The 25,623-nt window shown below is 49.5% G+C and overlaps 1 long non-coding RNA gene across 1 annotated transcript; it reads left to right on the top strand.

Moving 5' to 3' along the window:
- Positions 1 to 15,738: 15,738 nt before the first annotated feature.
- On the top strand, positions 15,739 to 16,308 carry LOC115382954 (uncharacterized). Its single transcript, XR_003930605.1, has 3 exons — positions 15,739 to 15,847; positions 15,924 to 15,993; positions 16,069 to 16,308. It is a non-coding gene; the product is annotated as an uncharacterized LOC115382954 (long non-coding RNA).
- The last annotated feature ends 9,315 nt before the right edge of the window (positions 16,309 to 25,623 follow it).

The raw sequence follows: 25,623 nt of genomic DNA, 5'->3' as shown, positions 1-25,623 counted from the left end.
GCGGCGGATTCTGCCGTGCGGACTCGTGTTGGGCGGGACCCAGGAAACACGAGGCGTCGTCAGAGGGCAGAACGCCGGGGTTTGATCGGTAGAACCGTCCTGCTCGTACCAGACGCCGATCCGGGCCTCTCATGTAGCAGAACCGGAATCCTGGACCTGGGAGGTGAACTGAGTCGACCTGAAGTAGAGGTCAGGCTGCTGACACCAAGTGCAACTATAACCGGCAGAGGTGAACTTCCTTCAGCTTTGCTCTTTCAGCTTGGCAAAAAAAAAAAAAAAAAATCCCCTCCTGCTGTGATTGATCCAAACGGCACACAGAGGCGTCCTCTCCTGCGACTGTACCTTTTATTATGCGGATGGAGCTTTTTCTAAACCCGCCTGCAGAATGGCTGTCAGTCGGTGCTCTCGTCTCGTCCCGTTTTCTATCTGGTGTGTTTGCGGAAGTGTGAGAGTGTCTTTGTGCTGCGGACCCGGAGAGCCTGCGTTCGGCCCTGAATGTCTTCACTCATCTGATTATGCTTTAAAACTCATGTGATGCAAACAGAATGACTTTTGTTTTTTTTTGTTGTTGCTGCTGGAGGACAAATGGTTACAGTGAGGGAAGTTGTTCCAAAGCATAAAAAGCGTTTGAAACCGAGTCAGTATAGCTTCGTATTAACTTCATGCTTCTGTTCCAACGCTGCATGAGTCTTCTGAGATCTCCGCCTGGCTCGCAGCGCCGAACCGGAACGACTGAGCTGTGCTGCCGAACCCCGAGCTGCTGGTTAGATCTACGTATTTAATGTAGCCGCGGACACTCAGCGCCAGCCTCCCCCCTCTACTGACCGATCGCAGCAGCTGGGATGGATGTTCATGGGAAAAAATCTGCACAATACTTGATATTTGTTTGCTGCATTTTGTACATTTTTTGAGTAGTTTTGTTTTTTGTACTCGATGTACAAGTTCTGTTTACTAAAAAACCAGGCTCTATTTTAAAGGTTTATTCTGTTAAAGGCATTCAGAGATGTCAAGAGTTTTCATTTCATTGTGTTAAATTCTTATGTTTATTTATTTCAGAGATAATAAAAGGTTACTAGCTACGATTTCTTGCAAAATTTGAGGCTTTTTGTGTTTTGTCTTTCCTGAATGCCCTCACATTCATACTGCATCACTTTGTTATATGAAACAGGAATGAAACGAGGAAGGATTGACTCTGAAAAGATCAAGAAAAGAAAAGAGTGCTGCAAAGGAAGAAGGGTTGCTGTTCACATCTCTGTTACTCTGACTTAAAACAACCACACTTGAAATTAGTTATTTAGCAGAGAAAGAATTTGCTCAGAGGAGGATTCAGGAGGTTCAGGACGATGAGATCCTGGGAAACACAAACAAACCAAGAACCAGAACACCTGGAAGAAGCCCTGTATAAAGCACAGCGACCAGCTGGAGGCAATCACACACTCAGGAGCAGCTGAAACATATCAGTCTGAGGAGAGGCCATGAACCAGGAAGTAAGTCACAGGAGATCTGCACTGTTTGTGGGTGTTGTTGCTGGTTGGCTCTGTCCAGTCCTGCTGCTCGGGAAGCCAATTATTGTCATTTTTTGTGTGTGTGGATGAGCTTGTTGTTCATATATCCATCCAACCATTTTCTACCGCTTATCCAGGGCCGGGTCGCGGGGGCAGCAGTCTCAGCAGAGATGCCCAGACTTCCCTGTCCCCAGACACTTCCTCCAGCTCCTCTGGCAGGATCCCAAGGCGTTCCCAGGCCAGCCGAGAGACATGGTCTCTCCAGCGTGTCCTGGGTCTTCCCCAGGGTCTCCTCCCAGTGGGACATGCCCGGAACACCTCTCTAGGGAGGCGTCCAGGAGGCATCCTAACCAGATGCCCGAGCCACCTCAGCTGGCCCCTCTCGATGTGGAGGAGAAGCGGCTCTACTCCGAGCTCCTCCCTGGTGACTGAGCTCTTCACCCTATCTCTAAGGGAGCGCCCAGCCACCCTACAGAGGCCTCTTGTCCTTTTGGTCATGACCATAGATGAGGGTGGGAATGTAGATTGACCGGTAAATCGAGAGCTTCGCCTTTCGGCTCAGCTCCCGCTTCACCACAATGGACCGATACAACGACCGCATCACTGCAGCCGCTGCACCGATCCGCCTGTCAATCTCACGCTCCATCTGTCCCCCACTCGTAAACAAGACCCCAAGATACTGAAACTCCTCTGCTTGGGCCAGAGTCTCTTCACTGACCTGGAGAGGGCAAGCCACCTTCTTCTGGTCAAGGACCATGTCCTCGGATTTGGAGGTGCTGATTCTCATCCCTGTTGCTTCACACTCGGGTGCGAACCGCCCCAGTGCATGCTGTAGGTCCGGGTTCGATAAAGCCAACAGGACAACATCATCTGCAAAAAGCAGAGATGAAATCATGTGGTTCCAGAACTGGACCCCCTCCAGCCCCTGGCTGTGCCTAGAAATTCTGTCCAGAAAGATTCTAAACAGAACCGGTGACAAAGGGCAGCCCTGCCGGAGTCCAACATGCACTGGGAACAGGTCCGACTTACTGCTGGCAATGCGGACCAGACTCCTATTCTGGTCATACAGAGACCGGACGGCCCTTAACAAGGGGCCCCGGACTTCGTATTCCCGGAGCACCCCCCACAAGACACCACGAGGGACGCAGTCGAACGCCTGGGAGGCTGAGGAGTGTGATCCCCCTATAGTTGGAGCACACCCTCCGGTCCCCCTTTTTAAACAGGGGGACCACCACCCTGGTCTGCCAATCCAGAGGCACTGTCCCCGACTACCACGCGATGTTGCAGAGACGTGTCAACCAAGACAGTCCCTGCACATCCAGAGACTTAAGATGCTCAGGGCGAATCTCGTCCACCCCCGGTGCCTTGCCACCGAGGAGCTTACCGACCACCTCGGTGACTTCGGCTTGGGTAATGGACGAGTCCACCTCTGAGACCTCAGCCTCTGCTTCCTCCACGGAAGACGTGGCGACGGGATTGAGGAGGTCCTCGAAGTATTCCTTCCACCGTCCAACAATATCCCCAGTTGAGGTCAGCAGCTCCCCACCTCCACTTTAAACAGTGTTGGCGGAGACATGCTTTCCCCTCCTGAGGCGCCGGACGGTTTGCCAGAATTTCTTCAAGGCCGACCGATAATCCTCCTCCATGGCCTCCCCGAACTCCTCCCAGATCCGAGTTTTTGCCTCCACAGCCACTCGGGCCGCAGTTTGCTTGGCTTGCCGGTACCCGTCAGCTGCTTCGGGAGTCCCATGAGCCAAGAAGGCTCGATAGGACTCCGTCTTCAGCTTGACGGCAGCCCTTACTTCCGGTGTCCACCACCGGGTTCGGGGGTTGCCTCCACGACAGGCACCGGAGACCTTATGACCACAATTCCGAGCAGCTGCTTCGACAATGGAGGTGGAGAACATGGTCCACTCGGACTCAATGTTCCCAGCCTCCCTCGAGACATGAGAACAGCTCTCCCAGAGGTGGAAGTTGAAAACCATGCTGACAGAGGGTTCCACCAGACGTTCCCAGCAGACCCTCACAACACGTTTGGGTCTGCCAAGTCTGTCCAGTTTCGTCCTCTGCCAGCGAATCCAACTCACCACCAGGTGGTGATCGGTCGACAGCTCTGTTCCTCTCTTCACCCGAGTGTCCAAAACAAGCAGCCGGAGGTCAGATGACACGACAACAAAGTTGATCATCGACCTCCGCCCTAGGGTGTCCTGGTGCCAAGTGCACTTATGGACACCCCTGTGCTCGAACATGGTGTTTGTTATGGACAAACTGTGACCAGCACAGAAGTCCAATAACAGAACACCACTCAGGTTCAGATCAGAGAGGCCGTGCGATCCAGTCACCACCCTGCAGGTCTCACTGTCGCTGCCCACGTGGGCGTTGAAGTCCCACAGTAGAACACTGGAGTCCCCAGTCGGAGCACTGTCCAGCACCCCTCCCGGGGACTCCAAGAAGGCCGGGTACTCTGCACTGCTGTTCAGCCCATAAGCCGAGACAACAGTGAGGCACCTGTCCCCGACCCGAAGCCGCAGGGATGCGACCCTCTCTTTCACTGGGGTGAACTCCAACACATGGCGGCTGAGCTGTGGGGCTATAAGCAAACCCACACCAGCCTGCCACCTCTCACCGCAGGCAACGCCAGAGAAGTGGAGAGTCCAGCCCTTCTCGAGAGGTTGGGTTCCAAAGCCCAGGCTATGTGTGGAGGTGAGCCTGACTATATCTAGCTGGTACCTCTTGACCTCCCTCACAAGCTCGGGCTCCTTCCCCACCAACGAGGTGACATTCCATGTCCCTAGAGCTAGTCTCTGTGTCTGAGGATCGGGTCACCGGGAACCCTGCAGTCGGCTGCCACTCAAACCACATTGCACCCGGCCCCTACGGTTCCCTCGGTGGGTGGTGAGCCCACCGGGGGTCAGGCCCACATCGTCTCTTCAGGCTGAGCCCAGCCGGGCTCCGTGGGCAAAGGCCCAGCCACCAGGCGCTCACTTACGAGCCCCAACCCCAGGCGTTCATATATCAATCATCTGAATTTATAGATTTGTATTCATGAATATCTCGACTATACAGTGAGCACAGAAGGATCCTCACTACAGCAGGTCAAAGCATCATGTAGAAATTACCTTTATTTATCTTTAATTCATTACAGGTTGAAACTCTGATGTACTTGAATCTCTTCTCAGAAATGCACAAATATTTGAAATTGAAAAAGTTACGGCAAAAGATTAAAGCTATTCAAAAACTGAGGGAAGGGGAATTCTCAAAAATGTCCTTTTCAATTAAGAGCCCTCCTGGTTGATCATCTGTTTCTCCCCTCACATTCAGGGTCCGGGTCAGGACTCAGGTCAAGTCAGGACTAATAAAATGACCAGTTTGTTGATGTTGCAAATGCTTTGGTACATGCATGCAAATGATTGTGTGCCATTCTCTGCTGTTTCCTACATTATCAATCACTTGTACCATGTTCAGACTTTTGGTCAACAGTGCAGGTTTGTAATCCAACAACAGGAGCTGTATATATTCTGCCATGCTTCATACAATACTGCAATATTCTACTTACAGTTTACAAGTATATTTCATATTTCATACTTTAATATTATATCTTAATCAGTTTTATTTTTTCCACAACTGGACAGGGTGTCAGAGGGTCTAGAAAACACACCAGATGAGTGTGAAGCAGCTGCTCTGCAGGGTTCCGTTTGAAAGAAGCGGTGAAAACATGAAGGACATGCGTTACCAGTATGTCTCGGTAAAGCATGTATGGGCATGTAGTAACTGTACCTCACAGTGAACAGTATGGCATTGAATAGTGACACGTGGCACAACCACCGGGACTTTTATGCATTTGGCTATGGCTGTAGAAAAGAAGGTGCAATTTGATGTACAGTGTCTTATCTATAATTAACAAAATTCATTTTGTGTCTTCTGGATAGAGTATATTGGAATTTAAAGCAAGTGACATACTGTACAACTGCATCAAGGCTACCTGCAATCAAACGAAATGCAAAAATCACTCATTAAACCAAAGAAAAAAGTTCTAATCCACCCAAATCACTTATTAAAATAAGTAATCATGACAACTGAGATATTTTTTTAAGTTTTTAAGGTTTATTTAATCTTTATGAAAATTTAAATTCCAGTATGTCTTAGGAAGTAGGAAACAACACGTCGTTCGCTTCATCACGTCCGTGCTTCTAGCGTCTTCGTGTTTCTTCGTGTTATTTGTTGTTCCTGGAAAAAAAGTTCTGTTAATTTCTTTCTTCCGTGCTTGTTGCTGGAAATTTATTATTTTCACCTACTTACCTTTTTGCGCCTGGAAATGACTTTTTTGGTTTTCTTAACCATTTTTTTCCCTGGAATTTTTTAATTCTTAACCTTTTTGTTCCTGGAAAGGACATTTTTATTTTCTTATCCTTTTTGTTCCTGGATGATTTATTTATTTATTTATTTATTTATTTTTTTAACCTTTTTGTTTCTGGAAATTGCTTTTTCTCATTTTCTCACCACTTGCGTCCTGGAAATTGCTTTTTCTCATTTTCTTACCACTTACGTCCTGGAAATTGCTTTTTCTCATTTTCTTAACCTTTGTGTTCCTGGGAATGACTTTTTATAATTTTCTTATCACTTTCTTCCCGGAAATGTTTTTTTTTCCATTTTCTTTGCTCCCGGTTCCCCACCCCTTGTTCTAAATTCCCCATCCTGTATTCAAGGTCCCTGCCCCTTGTTCTAAGTTCCCTGCCCTTTGCTCTAGGTTCTCCTTCCCAGCTCAGAGTCCTCCTTCCTCTCATCACCGCAAACCCATAGAAAGGTGAAGAATGGCATGGTCGACTTGATGGCCGCTTCTTTGCCTTGTTGCTCGCCATCATCTGTGCTCGTCTCCCACTTGTGGAATGTGGCAGACGAGATCAGTCTCCAGCTGTAGAAGACGTCGAATAGCATACACAGGAGGCCTGGAGAACAGGAGAGGAGATGCATATTAGATTATTTCTCTGAGAGCTCGTTTTTGTTTATGTGCCCGTGAATGCAGCATGTGTTTGCGTGTGCTTTTAGTGAGTTAGTCTGTTAGTTAGGATGCAGCACTTACGTGGCGGGTGACCGAGGGAGTGAATCAGAGCCTGAAGTGCATAAAGCGCCTGCAGCTGTCGTTCCTCGTCCGAGTCCAGGTACTTCAGTAAGACCGGCAATCTGTTCTTCAGGAGGACGAGCGCGTCCATCCAACAGCCGTCTTCATCATCTGTGCAGCAAAGAAGGAGAAAGAGTGAGAATGAGTGCACGGGCGAGAAGCCGCTGCGCTGCCATCTGAGCACAACACCAGAGGAGCGTCTCCTCCGGGTGCTGCGATACTTACCGTTGACTGCGGCCTGGCACACTGCCTTCACCAGAGCTCTCATGAAGGAGGAAGAGCTCAGCTGAGGTTCTTCCACGTTGGCCTGAAAAACAGATACACACACCTTCAGATGATCGAACAACCTGCTGTCAAGATGGAGCTGCTCAAAGTAGAGCCCGACTGTCCACAAACTCTTTAAATGACGTCATAACAGCTTCAGACTGCAATATCGTCTCTGCAGCTTTTCTGGAAAGTATTTGAAAGGTTAATTTTCGCACCTCGACCCAGTCAAAGATGTGCTGGTTGCTGGCCTCGTCCTCCAGGAGGAGTCTCTCCAGCTGCTGCCTCAGCTCCTCAGGAAACACAGTGTTTTGAGATGGAGCCTCCTCGGGGTCGGCGCTGTCCGGCTGAGTGAACTGGAGCTCCTGTGGGAGTTCAGACGAGAAAAGTGATAGAAGTGATGAACATAAAAGAGATAAAATCAGTCAGAGTCAAAGATGCGCTTGTAATACTGTGTTAGATGAATCCTGACACAGCTTCAGGACGGCAACACAGACACCGAACATGTTGATATGAACTGAGGTATGAATGACCAACCTGCTGACTGATGAAGCTCTGGAAAGGTAAAGGCTCCACCACCAGCTCCACCACGGGCTCGACCACAGGTTCAACCACGGGCTCAACCACGGGCTCGACCACGGGCTCGACCACGGGTTCGACCACGGGTTCAACCACAGGTTCAACCACGGGCTCAACCACGGGTTCCACCACGGGCTCAACCACGGGTTCGACCACGGGTTCAACCACAGGTTCAACCACGGGCTCGACCACGGGCTCGACCACGGGTTCAACCACAGGTTCAACCACGGGCTCAACCACGGGTTCCACCACGGGCTCAACCACGGGTTCGACCACGGGTTCCACCACGGGCTCGACCACGGGCTCCACCACTCGCTGTACCGGCTCTGGCTCCACTGTAAACAAAGAATGCAGAGTCACATTTGTGTTTGTGTGGGAAATTTACACACTGTTTAAAACAACAACCACCACCTCAAGCTGCTCTGATCTGATCAATGTATTCATGCTTGAGAGGAAACAATCACATTAAAACATGTTTGTGTCATGCAGGTTTGGTGTCGACCACCGTCCCCTCACCTGGCTCCTCTGTGCTTTCCTCCCTCAGTTTTTTCTTCCGGGCCTCTTTTTGTCGCCGCTTCTTGGTTTTCTTTTTCGCCTTCCGCAGGTCCTCAGGGTTTTGCCCCTCCTGCACTTCCTCACAATGGCCTCCCTGAAACAGCGAGTCGTGCTGTGAGGACGATGGTGCGGGTGGCGGCGGCGGCGGCGGCGGCGGTGGCGGTAGCGTCTCGCTGGGCTCGTTGCCTGCTCTGGTTTGACTCCTGTGAAGAGAGAAAGAAAACAAACTGATCAGTCAATCAGGACGACACGGCACAAGAAGCACAAAGGCTTCAGAGGCAATACTGACGACGATTGAGAGACCAACAAAAGCTGGATCAGGTCTTTACCTTTCCAGAGCTCCCATGTCTGGGTCTTGTGGGGGGGTGCAGGGCCGAGGTAAAGGCGCCGACGGTGGCACAGAGTCTTGCTTGGGGCTGGCGGTCCGGGAATTCCAGGACACCAAAGATACTAGAAAAGAGATCAATCAAGGAAAAAGTCTCATTATCACCACTCAGACGCAGCAGCACATCACAAAACATAAAATCAGTTGTGTGAGAAATTTGCATCTTTTCCATCGTTCTCAGCTCAAGAGGAGAACCTACCTAACTTTCTGCCGGTTGTCCTGGACATGGACTCTGTCTTGGCAGCCACTTGGGACACAGCAGGTGTGTCAATGACGAAGCTCTGGGATACTTCTGATGCAACAAAAACAAAAATCAAGGAAAGATTAGATTTTACAAGAAACTTGAGAGGAAAAAAAGTGTTTTCTCACGTGATGAGTGTTCCCTCTGCTCAGGAGGAGCTGTTACCTGACTTGCTGCTGGTTCCCCCGGCGACATCAGCCCACGTCCTGGACCCTGTCTTGGCCCCCACCACTGGCTGGACCGGCTTCACCACGGGCTCGACCACGGGTTCCACCACGGGCTCGACCACGGGCTCGACCACGGGCTCGACCACGGGTTCCACCACGGGCTCGACCACGGGCTCGACCACGGGCTCGACCACGGGCTCGACCACGGGCTCGACCACGGGCTCGACCACGGGCTCGACCACGGGCTCGACCACGGGTTCGACCAGAGGTTCGACCACGGGTTCGACCAGAGGTTCCACCACGGGTTCCACCACGGGCTCGACCACGGGCTCGACCAGAGGCTCGACCACGGGTTCGACCAGAGGCTTGACCACGGGCTCGACCACGGGCTTGACCACGGGTTCGACCACGGGTTCCACCGCTCGCTGTACCGGCTCTGGCTCCACTGTAAACAAAGAATGCAGAGTCACATTTGTGTTCGTGTGGGAAATTTACACACTGTTTAAAACAACAACCACCACCTCAAGCTGCTCTGATCTGATCAATGTATTCATGCTTGAGAGGAAACAATCACATTAAAACATGTTTGTGTCATGCAGGTTTGGTGTCGACCACCGTCCCCTCACCTGGCTCCTCTGTGCTTTCCTCCCTCAGTGTTTTCTTCCAGGCCTCTTTTTGCCGCCGCTTCTTGGTTTTCTTTTTCGCCTTCCGCAGGTCCTCAGGGTTTTGACCCTCCTGCACTTCCTCACAATGGCCCCCCTGAATCAGCGAGTCGTGCTGTGAGGACGACGGTGCGGGTGGCGGCGGCGGTGGCGGCGGTAGCGTCTCACCGGGCTCGTTGCCTGCTCTGGTTTGACTCCTGAGAAGAGAGAAAGAAAACAATCTGATCAGTCAATCAGGACGACACGGCACAAGAAGCACAAAGGCTTCAGAGGCAATACTGACGACGATTGAGAGACCAACAAAAGCTGGATCAGGTCTTTACCTTTCCAGAGCTCCCATGTCTGGGCCTTGTGGGGGGGTGCAGGGCCGAGGTAAAGGCGTCGACGGCGGCACAGATTCTTGCTTGGGGCCGGCGGTCCGGGAATTCCAGGACACCAAAGATACTAGAAAAGAGATCAATCAAGGAAAAAGTCTCATTATCACCACTCAGACGCAGCAGCACATCACAAAACATAAAATCAGTTGTGTGAGAAATTTGCATCTTTTCCATCGTTCTGTGAGCTCAGCTTGGCAAAAAGCTCCCATGTATTGAAGTGCAGCTCAAGAGGAGAACTTACCTAACTTTCTGCCGGTTCTCCTGGACATGGACTCTGTCTTGGCAGCCACTTGGGACACAGCAGGTGTGTCAATGATGGAGCTCTGGGATACTTCTGATGCAACAAAAAGAAAAATCAAGGAAAGATTATATTTTGCATGAAACTTGAGAGGAAAAAAAGTGTTTTCTCGCGTGATGAGTGTTCCCTCTGCTCAGGAGGAGCTGTTACCTGAGTTGCTGCTGGTTCCCCTGACGACATCAGCCCACGTCCTGGACCCTGTCTTGGCCCCCACCACTGGCTGGACCGGTTCCACCACTCCAGCCTTCTCTTTAGTCATTCCCGCGTCTTTGCGGACCTGGAGGACGGTATTTGGGCCCTTGTCGGACTTCCGAGGACCCCAGTTGTTCTGAGAAGAATAAATAGATTTTATTATTGTCAATCATGGAGTTCGAGTTGTGTCAGGTTCTACAGCTTCAATTTAAATTAAAGAATATTGTTAAATAGCTTCTGTTTAACTGCATCGACTAAAAAAAAAGATCTCAGCCTGGTTAAACACGTGTATCTCAACAGAGAATATCCATCTATAATGATCACTGTCAATTTCTACTGAAATTCATCATCCCAGCTGCTGTGGGCGAAGGCAGGGTACACCCTGGACAGGTCGCCAGTCTGTCGCAGGGCTAACACATATGGGTCGTTCCATGTCAAATCAACCAATATCCAAAAAAGTTCCAGCAGCACCACCTTTGATTTCCACTATATTCAGTGTGTGTGTGTGTGTGTGTGTGTGTGTGTGTGCCATTAGATCCCAAAGGAAGGTAGGAAACAGGTTTTCTGTAATGTGTGTATGCATTTTGCTTTTACCCCTATGATATGGGGGTAGATTTAGGGAAACAACTGATGGCCGTCATTCTGGTAGGTAATTCACATTGCCATAATTATTGAAATATAACAGCTAAAGGCGTGAAATTCACAGGATCATCTCATTTTTCACTGCTGATTACAAAACAATCAGACCTTTACTCCTAGCCTGAGAGTGAAATATTTTTGGAGGGTTGATTTCTTGAAAAAAACTGAAAATCTTAAATTTTACCCATGTCTTTATAGCTCTCTTTGTGCCATTTAAATAAACAAATTATGACTATAGTATTTAATCATTGAGTATGGGTCTTGACTGACATTTCAGAACCACTGTTGAAGTACTCAGCTGTTCAGTTTGTCTGCAGGACCTACTTTAATTCAGGACGAATCTGGAATTTTGTCAAACTCAACCATATTTTTCACCATGTGTGAAAAATAGCACCACTCTGAAACTTTTTACAGTGAATCTTCATATTCTAGTAATAAAAATTTTCAAAATATTGAATTGGTGTTCTGTCTCCTTCATAGAGAAAATCTATGTCAAAGAGGGGCCTGAACGTTCCCTCGAGCAGCATTCTTCAAGATGAAGGTGACAGAACACCAATTCAATATTTTGAGGTTTTGACAACTAGTACACAAAGATTCTTTGCAAAAAGTTTTTAAAGTGTGCTATTTATCACAAATAGTGAGAAATGTGGTTGCATTTCATTAAATTTCAGATTCGCCCCTAATTAAAGTAGGTCCTGCAGCCACACTAAACAGGTGAGTACTTCAACAGTGGTTTTAGCATGTCAGTAAAGACCCATACTAAAGAAAGAAAAGCTGTATCAATATTTTTTAGATTAAAATGGCATACAGAGGCCTTTCAAACATGGGCGAAATTAAGATTTTCTTAGGGGAATCTTCATGAGACTGGAGAATCCACGCAGCACACACGAGGAGAACATGCAAACTCCACACAGAAAGGCCCCAGAGCCCCTAATATAGCAGTTCTAAGTATTTCCATCTGTATTTACGTCTAATAATTGTGATTTTGAGAACTGAAGGTTCTTTTCTTACCTGGGTGAAGCAGTTCTGGCTTGCTTCTGGGCAAGTTATGGGTTGTCTGTATGAAATGCTCATTTTCAACAGTCGTTAAACGCAAAACTGATGAAAAAATCCGGGAACAAAGCTGTTGAAGACGCTGTAAAAACTGTTAAAAACGCTGAATTCGCCTCTCGGGGAAAATGCGACCGAAACCGACTCTGGCTGGTTCAAATGTGGCAGAGTCTGTGCTTCTGATGACGGAGCTGCTCTTTTGATGACGCATTAGGCTTTACTCCGTTGTCATGGAGACATCGCAGGAAGTAGTCGCAGTCAACTTCCGGTAATGCAAGGCGATTCATTTTATTTATTTTTTTAATGTTTTTTTTTTATTATATAAACCGACAGAAAAATGTTAGTAGTTTGGCTGCCGGTGTTGTGCCAAGGTACTTACCCCCGATAGAAAGTGTATCCCCTGTTCGCGGGATGGGATTCCACGCTTAAAGCTGGGGTTGGCGATCTTGGAAAACTAGCGTTAGCATGTAGCATCTCCACAAGGCTCCGCCTATCGAGCTCCGCCCAGCTCCCACCCCATTGGAGGAGCTCCCGTTGGAAGCTGAGACGCGGAGACGTTCGCGGTGCGTTCCTGGCGTAACCTGTACTCAGCGCTTCGTTTCTTCGTTTTTCTTTATTTGCACAACGCCAAGGTATGGCGCACTGAACGGTGAGTAAACCCCCAAACATTCTTCTCCGCCGTTCTGCAACGACGCTCCGTCCTTCTATGCGAGCACCGACTGAACCAGGGTCAGTGCACGCGTACATGTACGCGCAGGGGGCAGGTCGAACGGCGAAGGGATTTGATTGGTGTAAAAAAGGTGTCCCCTCAAGACTATTGGTTGCTGTTTGTCCCGTTTTACTCCTGCTGTAGATAGCGGATATTTTCCAAACTACTTTAAAAACACGCTATGAATTGCTTCCCATCGGGTCACAAAGATCATTTTAACCAGTATTTAAAAAAATGTATCTCAATCAAATCGCCAACCTTGGCTTTAACAATGACAAGTATTGGTCTATCTCTCTTCATACCATGCTCATACATTGAGTTTTGATTGCTTTTGGGGATAATTTTTCTTATATTAGCCTTCTTCTGTTATTTACGATCATCCGGAAGATCTATCCACACTTTCAAAATAAAAGCACGTATCCATCCAAACACGAAATTCAAAACTTTTTTTTTTGAGAGAAAGTCCAGCCCAATGATAATAATATTGGTGACCAACAGGAGCTGGAGAAGTGCGAGTCCAATCACCTGATCATCCTCTTCCGGGACGGCGGCTGCCAGTTCCGCGCCGTCTACTCCTACTCGCCGGACACCGAGGAGATCGTGAAGTTCACGGGCACGGGGCCGTGCGCCATCGGCCGCAAGATGATCGACAAGCTGTACAAGTACAGCTCCGACCGCAAGCAGTTCACCGTCATCCCCGCCAAGTCGGTGTCGGTCAGCGTGGACGCCCTGACCATCCACAACCACCTCTGGCAGGTCAAGCGGCCCGGCAGCGCCCGGCGGAAGTGAAGCGGCGGCGGATTCTGCCGTGCGGACTCGTGTTGGGCGGGACCCAGGAAACACGAGGCGTCGTCAGAGGGCAGAACGCCGGGGTTTGATCGGTAGAACCGTCCTGCTCGTACCAGACGCCGATCCGGGCCTCTCATGTAGCAGAACCGGAATCCTGGACCTGGGAGGTGAACTGAGTCGACCTGGAGTAGAGGTCAGGCTGCTGACACCAAGTGCAACTATAACCGGCAGAGGTGAACTTCCTTCAGCTTTGCTCTTTCAGCTTGGCAAAAAAAAAAAAATCCCCTCCTGCTGTGATTGATCCAAACGGCACACAGAGGCGTCCTCTCCTGCGACTGTACCTTTTATTATGCGGATGGAGCTTTTTCTAAACCCGCCTGCAGAATGGCTGTCAGTCGGTGCTCACGTCTCGTCCCGTTTTCTATCTGGTGTGTTTGCGGAAGTGTGAGAGTGTCTTTGTGCTGCGGACCCGGAGAGCCTGTGTTCGGCCCTGAATGTTTTCACTCATCTGATTATGCTTTAAAACTCATGTGATGCAAACAGAATGACTTTTGTTTTTTTTTGTTGTTGCTGCTGGAGGACAAATGGTTACAGTGAGGGAAGTTGTTCCAAAGCATAAAAAGCGTTTGAAACCGAGTCAGTATAGCTTCGTATTAACTTCATGCTTCTGTTCCAACGCTGCATGAGTCTTCTGAGATCTCCGCCTGGCTCGCAGCGCCGAACCAGAACGACTGAGCTGTGCCGCCGAACCCCGAGCTGCTGGTTAGATCTACGTATTTAATGTAGCCGCGGACACTCAGCGCCAGCCTCCCCCCTCTACTGACCGATCGCAGCAGCTGGGATGGATGTTCATGGGAAAAAATCTGCACAATACTTGATATTTGTTTGCTGCATTTTGTACATTTTTTGAGTAGTTTTGTTTTTTGTACTCGATGTACAAGTTCTGTTTACTAAAAAAACCAGGCTCTATTTTAAAGGTTTATTCTGTTACAGGCATTCAGAGATGTCAAGAGTTTTCATTTCATTGTGTTAAATTCTTATGTTTATTTATTTCAGAGATAATAAAAGGTTACTAGCTACGATTTCTTGCAAAATTTGAGGCTTTTTGTGTTTTGTCTTTCCTGAATGCCCTCACATTCATACTGCATCACTTTGTTATATGAAACAGGAATTAAACTAGGAAGGACTGACTCTGAAAAGATCAAGAAAAGAGTGCTGCAAAGGAAGAAGGGTTGCTGTTCACATCTCTGTTACTCTGACTTAAAACAACCACACTTGAAATTAGTTATTTAGCAGAGAAAGAATTTGCTCAGAGGAGGGTTCAGGAGGTTCAGGATGATGAGATCCTGGGAAACACAAACAAACCAAGAACCAGAACACCTGGAAGAAGCCCTGTATAAAGCACAGCGACCAGCTGGAGGCGATCACACACTCAGGAGCAGCTGAAACATAGTCTGAGGAGGAGAGGCCATGAACCAGGAAGTGAGTCACAGGAGATCGGCACTGTTTGTGGGTGTTGTTGCTGGTTGACTCTGTCCAGTCCTGCTGCTCGGGAAGCCAATTATTACCATTTTTTGTGTGTGTGGATGAGATTGTTCATATATCCATCCAACCATTTTCTACCGCTTATCCGGGGCCGGGTCACGGGAGCAGCAGTCTCAGCAGAGATGCCCAGACTTCCCTGTCCCCAGACACTTCCTCCAGCTCCTCTGGCAGGATCCCAAGGCGTTCCCAGGCCAGCCGAGAGACATGGTCTCTCCAGCGTGTCCTGGGTCTTCCCCAGGGTCTCCTCCCAGTGGGACATGTCCGGAACACCTCTCTAGGGAGGCGTCCAGGAGGCATCCTAACCAGATGCCCGAGCCACCTCAGCTGATTCCTCTCGATGTGGAGGAGAAGCGGCTCTACTCCGAGCTCCTCCCTGGTGACTGAGCTCTTCGCCCTATCTCTAAGGGAGCGCCCAGCCACCCTACGGAGGAAGCTCATTTCAGCCGCTTGTATCTGGGATCTTGTCCTTATGGTTATGACCCAAAGCTCATGACCATAGATGAGGGTGGGAATGTAGATTGACCGGTGTAGCAGGAGGAGGCCCTCTCCTGGCTTGTAATAATTAACCAATCCCGCCAGGGGGAGCTGTGTATAAAAGAGGGCCATTCTCACTGGTGCAGCCTCTGCTGCTGGTTCTAGAGTAGACCCCGCCCCTGGGCTTCCTCACTTCCTGGTGTGAACCGTGTGAGCCGTGCGAGCGGTGCTTACCTGTTGGGCCGCGTTTGGGGATCAATTCCCCCTTCATCTGGGTGTCAACTTGCTGCTAGATGAGTGAGTACAGTTCTCCCTCTGGAGGCACAGCCCTACTGTCATGATCAGCTGGCAGTAATCAGCTGTTTGTGTTTAGGTGGCTGTAGGGAGGTTGCAGACTCCCCACCTCTCCTACTGGGCGTGTCAGTTAAATGTTTGTTTGCCAGGTACGCAGTCTAGACACCCTCATATTCTTAGCTGGTTCGTGCAGGTGTGTGACTGCCCTTTTTATTGCTTATTAGGAGCGGCTAATCTGCCGTGGCGCCCGCCAGCTGTTTTGTCCTTCCGGGTTGCTGCCACGACCAGCGTTGGCACACGTAATCACGCCTGGTCTGCCTCTGCTCCGTGGAGTCGGCCGCCTGCACTCCAATCTACTGGCTGACCTCCTGAACAGAGCTTGAACGCTCGTGGAACGCCAGGCGGAAGACGGAAGCAATCTTTTTGGTTTATTATCTTTTCTTTCTGCTTTAATTAATTTTGTTGAAGACCATTGTTGGTATATTTTGTTGTTCTTTTGGTTATTGTTTCTTTATTTAATTGTGTGTTCATTCTTTGTTATTTTCCATTTACCTTTGTTTTGTTTGGGTTTGGTAGTTACAGGTTTGCATTTATTTATTTTACTTGTGAGTTGTGGCTGCCCTTCCCCTCGTGTTTATTTAGTTATTTTCTTTTTTGTTGAATGCATGAATGCGAGGGAAAAACCCTTTTTAACTCCCCTTGTCTTTTTCCCTCCCTTTCAGAAGCTGAGCACGACGGTGGCGGCATCGGTGTCCCTGGGTGGTGGGTCTCCCTCCCGTGTGATGTGCTGCGCACCCTTTTTTGTTTGAGTGTGTTCACCTTTATTTTCAGTGAGTGAGAGTGTCCACGTGTGTCTGGGGTGATCCTTCCGAGGCCTTCATTCCCTTTACTACCCGTGTCCCACCGGTAAGCCTCAGCTCCTGTTTGGGCTCCCCCTCTTCCCCGTCTTTTACAGAGGGTGAATGTGTTTTTTTGAAATTTGATATTTAATAAAGATATTTTCTGTTGGCCAGAACCCACGTCTCCTGCTTCTTAAGCCACAAACCTGAGTGTCCTCACCAATCATTACTTTTTAGTTATTTCCTTGGGTGCAATTCCCAAGGTGGCGTTGTCTGGCTTCTTTTTACCCGATTCATCTCGCCACACCGGTAAATCGAGAGCTTCGCCTTTCGGCTCAGCTCCCGCTTCACCACAATGGACCGATACAACGACCGCATCACTGCAGACGCTGCACCGATCCGCCTGTCAATCTCATGCTCCATCCGTCCCCCACTCGTGAACAAGACCCCAAGATACTGAAACTCCTCTGCATGGGCCAGAGTCTCTTCACTGACCTTGAGAGGGCAAGCCACCTTCTTCTGGTCAAGGACCATGTCCTCGGATTTGGAGGTGCTGATTCTCATCCCTGTTGCTTCACACTGGGCTGCGAACCGCCCCAGTGCATGCTGTAGGTCCGGGTTCGATAAAGCCAACAGGACAACATCATTTGCAAAAAGCAGAGATGAAATCCTGTGGTTCCAGAACTGGACCCCCTCCGGCCCCTGGCTGTGCCTAGAAATTCTGTCCAGAAAGGTTATAAACAGAACCGGTGACAAAGGGCAGCCCTGCCGGAGTCCAACATGCACTGGGAACAGGTCCGACTTACTGCCAGCAATGCGGACCAGACTCCTATTCTGGTCATACAGAGACCGGACGGCCCTTAACAAGGGGCCCCGGACTTCGTATTCCCGGAGCACCCCCCACAAGACACCACGAGGGACGCGGTCGAACGCCTTCTCCAAGTCCACAAAACACATGTGGACTGGTTGGGCAAACTCCCATGAACCCTCGAGCACCCTATGGAGGGTATAGAGCTGGTCCACTGTTCCACGACCAGGATGAAAACCGCATTGTTCCTCCTGAATGGGAGGTTCGACTATCGGTTGAATCCTCCTCTCCAGTACCCTGGAATAGACTTTCCCAGGGAGGCTGAGGAGTGTGATCCCCCTATAGTTGGAGCACACCCTCCGGTCCCCCTTTTTTAAACAGGGGGACCACCACCCCGGTCTGCCAATCCAGAGGCACCGTCCCCGACCGCCACGCGATGTTGCAGAGACGTGTCAACCAAGACAGTCCCTGCACATCCAGAGACTTAAGATGCTCAGGGCGAATCTCGTCCACCCCCGGTGCCTTGCCACCGAGGAGCTTACCAACCACCTCGGTGACTTCGGCTTGGGTGATGGACGAGTCCACCTCTGAGACCTCAGCCTCTGCTTCCTCCACGGAAGACGTGGCGACGGGATTGAGGAGGTCCTCGAAGTATTCCTTCCACCGTTTAACAATATCCCCAGTTGAGGTCAGCAGCTCCCCACCTCCACTTTAAACAGTGTTGGCGGAGACATGCTTTCCCCTCCTGAGGCGCCGGACGGTTTGCCAGAATTTCTTCAAGGCCGACCGATAATCCTCCTCCATGGCCTCCCCAAACTCCTCCCAGACCCGAGTTTTTGCCTCTACAGCCACTCGGGCCGCAGTTTGCTTGGCTTGCCGGTACCCGTCAGCTGCTTCGGGAGTCCCATGAGCCAACAAGGCTCGATAGGACTCCGTCTTCAGCTTGACGGCAGCCCTTACTTCTGGTGTCCACCACCGGGTTCGGGGGTTGCCTCCACGACAGGCACCGGAGACCTTATGACCACAACTCCGAGCAGCTGCTTCGACAATGGAGGTGGAAAACATGGTCCACTCGGACTCAATGTCCCCAGCCTCCCTCGAGACATGAGAGCAGCTCTCCCAGAGGTGGGAGTTGAAAACCATGCTGACAGAGGGTTCCACCAGACGTTCCCAGCAGACCCTCACAACACGTTTGGGTCTGCCAAGTCTGTCCGGTTTCGTCCTCCGCCAGCGAATCCAACTCACCACCAGGTGGTGATCGGTCGACAGCTCTGTTCCTCTCTTCACCCCAGTGTCCAAAACAAGCAGCCGGAGGTCAGATAACACGTCAACAATGTTGATCATCGACCTCCGCCCTAGGGTGTCCTGGTGCCAAGTGCACTTATGGACACCCCTGTGCTCGAACATGGTGTTTGTTATGGACAAACTGTGACTAGCACAGAAGTCCAATAACAGAACACCACTCGGGTTCAGATCAGAGAGGCCGTGCGATCCAGTCACCCCCCTGCAGGTCTCACTGTCGCTTCCCACGTGGGCGTTGAAGTCCCCCAGTAGAACACTGGAGTCCCCAGTCGGAGCACTGTCCAGCACCCCTCCCAGGGACTCCAAGAAGGCCGGGTACTCTGCACTGCTGTTCAGCCCATAAGCCGAGACAACAGTGAGGCACCTATCCCCGACCCGAAGCCGCAGGGATGCGACCCTCTCTTTCACTGGGGTGAACTCCAACATATGGCGGCTGAGCTGTGGGGCTATAAGCAAACCCACACCAGCCTGCCGCCTCTCACTGCGGGCAACGCCAGAGAAGTGGAGAGTCCAGCCCTTCTCGAGAGGTTGGGTTCCAGAGCCCAGGCTATGTTTGGAGGTGAGCCCGACTATATCTAGCCGGTACCTCTCGACCTCCCTCACAAGCTCGGGCTCCTTCCCCACCAACGAGGTGACATTCCATGTCCCGAGAGCTAGTCTTTGTGTCTGAGGATCAGGTCGTCGGGAACCCTGCAGTCGGCTGCCACCCAAACCACATTGCACCCGGCCCCTACGGTTCCCTCGGTGGGTGGTGAGCCCACCGGAGGTCAGGCCCACATCGTCTCTTCGGGCTGAGCCCAGCCGGGCTCCGTGGGCAAAAGCCCGGCCACCAGGCGCTCGCTTACGGGCCCCAACCCCAGGCGTTCATATATCAATCATCTGAATTTATAGATTTGTATTCATGAATATCTCGACTATACAGCGAGCGCAGAAGGATCCTCACTACAGCAGGTCAAAGCATCACATGAAGAAATTACCTTTATTTATCTTTAATTCATTACAGGTTGAAACTCTGTGATGTACTTGAATCTCTTCTCAGAAATGCACAAATATTTGAAATTGAAAAAGTTACGGCAAAAGATTAAAGCTATTCAAAAACTGAGGGAAGGGGAATTCTCAAAAATGTCCTTTTCAATTAAGAGCCCTCCTGGTTGATCATCTGTTTCTCCCCTCACACTCAGGGTCCGGGTCAGGACTCAGGTCAAGTCAGGACTAATAAAATGACCAGTTTGTTGATGTTGCAAATGCTTTGGTACATGCATGCAAATGATTGTGTGCCATTCTCTGCTGTTTCCTACATTATCAATCACTTGTACCATGTTCAGACTTTTGGTCAACAGTGCAGGTTTGTAATCCAACAACAGGAGCTGTATATATTCTGTCATGCTTCATACAATACTGCAATATTCCACTTGCAGTTTACAAGTATATTTCATATTTCATACTTTAATATTATATCTTAATCAGTTTTATTTTTTCCACAACTGGACAGGGTGTCAGAGGGTCTAGAAAACACACCAGATGAGTGTGAAGCAGCTGCTCTGCAGGGTTCCGTTTGAAAGAAGCGGTGAAAACATGAAGGACATGCGTTACCAGTATGTCTAGGTAAATCATGTATGGGCATGTAGTAACTGTACCTCACAGTGAACAGTATGGCATTGAATAGTGACACGTGGCACAACCACCGGGACTTTTATGCATTTGGCTATGGCTGTAGAAAAGAAGGTGCAATTTGATGTACAGTGTCTTATCTATAATTGACAAAATTCATTTTGTGTCTTCTGGATAGAGTATATTGGAATTTAAAGCAAGTGACATACTGTACAACTGCATCAAGGCTACCTGCAATCAAACGAAATGCAAAAATCACTCATTAAACCAAAGAAAAAAGTTCTAATCCACCCACATCACTTATTAAAATAAGTAATCATGACAACTGAGATATTTTTTTAAGTTTTTAAGGTTTATTTAATCTTTATGAAAATTTAAATTCCAGTATGTCTTAGGAAGTAGGAAACAACACGTCGTTCGCTTCATCACGTCCGTGCTTCTAGCGTCTTCGTGTTTCTTCGTGTTATTTGTTGTTCCTGGAAAAAAAAGTTCTGTTAATTTCTTTCTTCCGTGCTTGTTGCTGGAAATGAATTATTTTCACCTACTTACCTTTTTGCTCCTGGAAATGACTTGTTTGGTTTTCTTAACCATTTTTTTCCCTGGAATTTTTTTAATTCTTAACCTTTTTGTTCCTGGAAAGGACATTTTTATTTTCTTATCCTTTTTGTTCCTGTATGATTTATTTATTTATTTATTTTATTTTTTTTAATTTATTTTTTTTTTAACCTTTTTGTTTCTGGAAATTGCTTTTTCTCATTTTCTCACCACTTGCGTCCTGGAAATTGCTTTTTCTCATTTTCTCACCACTTACATCCTGGAAATTGCTTTTTCTCATTTTCTTAACCTTTTTGTTCCTGGGAATGACTTTTTCTCATTTTCTTACCACTTTCTTCCCGGAAATGTTTTTTTTTCCATTTTCTTTGCTCCCGGTTCCCCACCCCTTGTTCTAAATTCCCCATCCCGTATTCAAGGTCCCTGCCCCTTGTTCTAAGTTCCCTGCCCTTTGCTCTAGGTTCTCCTTCCCAGCTCAGAGTCCTCCTTCCTCTCATCACCGCAAACCCGTAGAAAGGTGAAGAATGGCATGGTCGACTTGATGGCCGTTTCTTTGCCTTGTTGCTCGCCGTCGTCTGTGCTCGTCTCCCACTTGTGAAATGCGGCAGACGAGATTAGTCTCCAGCAGTAGAAGAAGTCGAATAGCATACACAGGAGGCCTGGAGAACAGGAGAGGAGATGCATATTAGATTATTTCTCTGAGAGCTCGTTTTTGTTTATGTGCCCGTGAATGCAGCATGTGTTTGCGTGTGCTTTCAGTGAGTTAGTCTGTTAGTCAGGATGCAGCACTTACGTGGCGGGTGACCGAGGGAGTGAATCAGAGCCTGAAGTGCATAAAGCGCCTGCAGCTGTCGTTCCTCGTCCGAGTCCAGGTACTTCAGTAAGACCGGCAATCTCGTCTTCAGGAGGACGAGCGCGTCCATCCAACAGCCGTCTTCATTATCTGTGCAACAAAGAAGGAGAAAGAGTGAGAATGAGTGCACGGGTGAGAAGCCGCTGCGCTGCCATCTGAGCACAACACCAGAGGAGCGTCTCCTCCGGGTGCTGCGTTACTTACCGTTGACTGCGGCCTGGCACACTGCCTTCACCAGAGCTCTCATGAAGGAGGACGAGCTCAGCTGAGGTTCTTCCACGTTGGCCTGAAAAACAGATACACACACCTTCAGATGATCGAACAACCTGCTGTCAAGATGGAGCTGCTCAAAGTAGAGCCCGACTGTCCACAAACTCTTTAAATGACACCATAACAGCTTCAGACTGAAATATCGTCTCTGCAGCTTTTCTGGAAAGTATTTGAAAGGTTAATTTTCGCACCTCGACCCAGTCAAAGATGTGCTGGTTGCTGTCCTCGTCCTCCAGGAGGAGTCTCTCCAGCTGCTGCCTCAGCTCCTCAGGAAACACAGTGTTTTGAGATGGAGCCTCCTCGGGGTCGGCGCTGTCCGGCTGAGTGAACTGGAGCTCCTGTGGGAGTTCAGATGAGAAAAGTGATAGAAGTGATGAACATAAAAGACACAAAATCAGTCAGAGTCAAAGATGCGCTTGTAATACTGTGTGAGATGAATCCTGACACAGCTTCAGGACGGCAACACAGACACCGAACATGTTGATATGAACTGAGGTATGAATGACCAACCTGCTGACTGATGAAGCTCTGGAAAGGTAAAGGCTCCACCACCAGCTCCACCACGGGTTCAACCACGGGCTCAACCACGGGTTCAACCACGGGTTCAACCACGGGCTCAACCACGGGTTCCACCACGGGCTCAACCATGGGTTCGACCACGGGTTCCACCACGGGCTCGACCACGGGCTCCACCGCTCGCTGTACCGGCTCTGGCTCCACTGTAAACAAAGAATGCAGAGTCACATTTGTGTTTGTGTGGGAAATTTACACACTGTTTAAAACAACAACCACCACCTCAAGCTGCTCTGATCTGATCAATGTATTCATGCTGGAGAGGAAACAATCACATTAAAACATGTTTGTGTCATGCAGGTTTGGTGTCGACCACCGTCCCCTCACCTGGCTCCTCTGTGCTTTCCTCCCTCAGTTTTTTCTTCCGGGCCTCTTTTTGTCGCCGCTTCTTGGTTTTCTTTTTCGCCTTCCGCAGGTCCTCAGGGTTTTGACCCTCCTGCACTTCCTCACAATGGCCTCCCTGAAACAGCGAGTCGTGCTGTGAGGACGATGGTGCGGGTGGCGGCGGCGGCGGCGGCGGCGGTGGCGGTAGCGTCTCGCTGGGCTCGTTGCCTGCTCTGGTTTGACTCCTGAGAAGAGAGAAAGAAAACAAACTGATCAGTCAATCAGGACGACACGGCACAAGAAGCACAAAGGCTTCAGAGGCAATACTGACGACGATTGAGAGACCAACAAAAGCTGGATCAGGTCTTTACCTTTCCAGAGCTCCCATGTCTGGGTCTTGTGAGGGGGTGCAGGGCTGAGGTAAAGGCGCCGACGGTGGCACAGAGTCTTGCTTGGGGCTGGCGGTCCGGGAATTCCAGGACACCAAAGATACTAGAAAAGAGATCAATCAAGGACAAAGTCTCATTATCACCACTCAGACGCAGCAGCACATCACAAACCATAAAATCAGTTGTGTGAGAAATTTGCATCTTTTCCATCGTTCTCAGCTCAAGAGGAGAACTTACCTAACTTTCTGCCGGTTGTCCTGGACATGGACTCTGTCTTGGCAGCCACTTGGCACACAGCAGGTGTGTCAATGACGAAGCTCTGGGATACTTCTGATGCAACAAAAACAAAAATCAAGGAAAGATTAGATTTTACAAGAAACTTGAGAGGAAAAAAAGTGTTTTCTCACGTGATGAGTGTTCCCTCTGCTCAGGAGGAGCTGTTACCTGACTTGCTGCTGGTTCCCCCTTCGACATCAGCCCACGTCCTGGACCCTGTCTTGGCCCCCACCACTGGCTGGACCGGCTTCACCACGGGCTCGACCACGGGTTCGACCAGAGGTTCGACCACGGGCTCGACCACGGGTTCCACCACGGGTTCGACCAGAGGCTCGACCACGGGTTCGACCACGGGTTCGACCAGAGGTTCGACCACGGGTTCGACCACGGGTTCGACCAGAGGTTCGACCACGGGTTCCACCACGGGTTCGACCACGGGCTCGACCAGAGGCTCGACCACGGGTTCGACCAGAGGCTCGACCACGGGCTCGACCACGGGCTCCACCACGGGCTCCACCGCTCGCTGTACCGGCTCTGGCTCCACTGTAAACAAAGAATGCAGAGTCACATTTGTGTTTGTGTGGGAAATTTACACACTGTTTAAAACAACAACCACCACCTCAAGCTGCTCTGATCTGATCAATGTATTCATGCTTGAGAGGAAACAATCACATTAAAACATGTTTGTGTCATGCAGGTTTGGTGTCGACCACCGTCCCCTCACCTGGCTCCTCTGTGCTTTCCTCCCTCAGTGTTTTCTTCCAGGCCTCTTTTTGTCGCCGCTTCTTGGTTTTCTTTTTCGCCTTCCGCAGGTCCTCAGGGTTTTGACCCTCCTGCACTTCCTCACAATGGCCTCCCTGAATCAGCGAGTCGTGCTGTGAGGACGACGGTGCGGGTGGCGGCGGTAGCGTCTCACCGGGCTCGTTGCCTGCTCTGGTTTGACTCCTGAGAAGAGAGAAAGAAAACAATCTGATCAGTCAATCAGGACGACACGGCACAAGAAGCACAAAGGCTTCAGAGGCAATACTGACGACGATTGGGAGACCAACAAAAGCTGGATCAGGTCTTTACCTTTCCAGAGCTCCCATGTCTGGGCCTTGTGGGGGGGTGCAGGGCCGAGGTAAAGGCGTCGACGGCGGCACAGAGTCTTGCTTGGGGCCGGCGGTCCGGGAATTCCAGGACACCAAAGATACTAGAAAAGAGATCAATCAAGGAAAAAGTCTCATTATCACCACTCAGACGCAGCAGCACATCACAAAACATAAAATCAGTTGTGTGAGAAATTTGCATCTTTTCCATCGTTCTGTGAGCTCAGCTTGGCAAAAAGCTCCCATGTATTGAAGTGCAGCTCAAGAGGAGAACTTACCTAACTTTCTGCCGGTTCTCCTGGACATGGACTCTGTCTTGGCAGCCACTTGGGACACAGCAGGTGTGTCAATGATGGAGCTCTGGGATACTTCTGATGCAACAAAAAGAAAAATCAAGGAAAGATTATATTTTGCATGAAACTTGAGAGGAAAAAAAGTGTTTTCTCGCGTGATGAGCGTTCCCTCTGCTCAGGAGGAGCTGTTACCTGAGTTGCTGCTGGTTCCCCTGACGACATCAGCCCACGTCCTGGACCCTGTCTTGGTCCCCACCACTGGCTGGACCGGTTCCACCACTCCAGCCTTCTCTTTAGTCATTCCCGCGTCTTTGCGGACCTGGAGGACGGTATTTGGGCCCTTGTCGGACTTCCGAGGACCCCAGTTGTTCTGAGAAGAATAAATAGATTTTATTATTGTCAATCATGGAGTTCGAGTTGTGTCAGGTTCTACAGCTTCAATTTAAATTAAAGAATACTGTTAAATAGCTTCTGTTTAACTGCATCGACTAAAAAAAAAGATCTCAGCCTGGTTAAACACGTGTATCTCAACAGAGAATATCCATCTATAATGATCACTGTCAATTTCTACTGAAATTCATCATCCCAGCTGCTGTGGGCG

This window comes from Salarias fasciatus, assembly GCF_902148845.1.
Source record: "Salarias fasciatus chromosome 7 unlocalized genomic scaffold, fSalaFa1.1 super_scaffold_4, whole genome shotgun sequence".
In the NCBI taxonomy this organism is placed as follows: domain Eukaryota; kingdom Metazoa; phylum Chordata; class Actinopteri; order Blenniiformes; family Blenniidae; genus Salarias; species Salarias fasciatus.
Note: the sequence above shows the minus strand (reverse complement) of the source record. Positions and strands in the feature narration are given on the sequence as shown.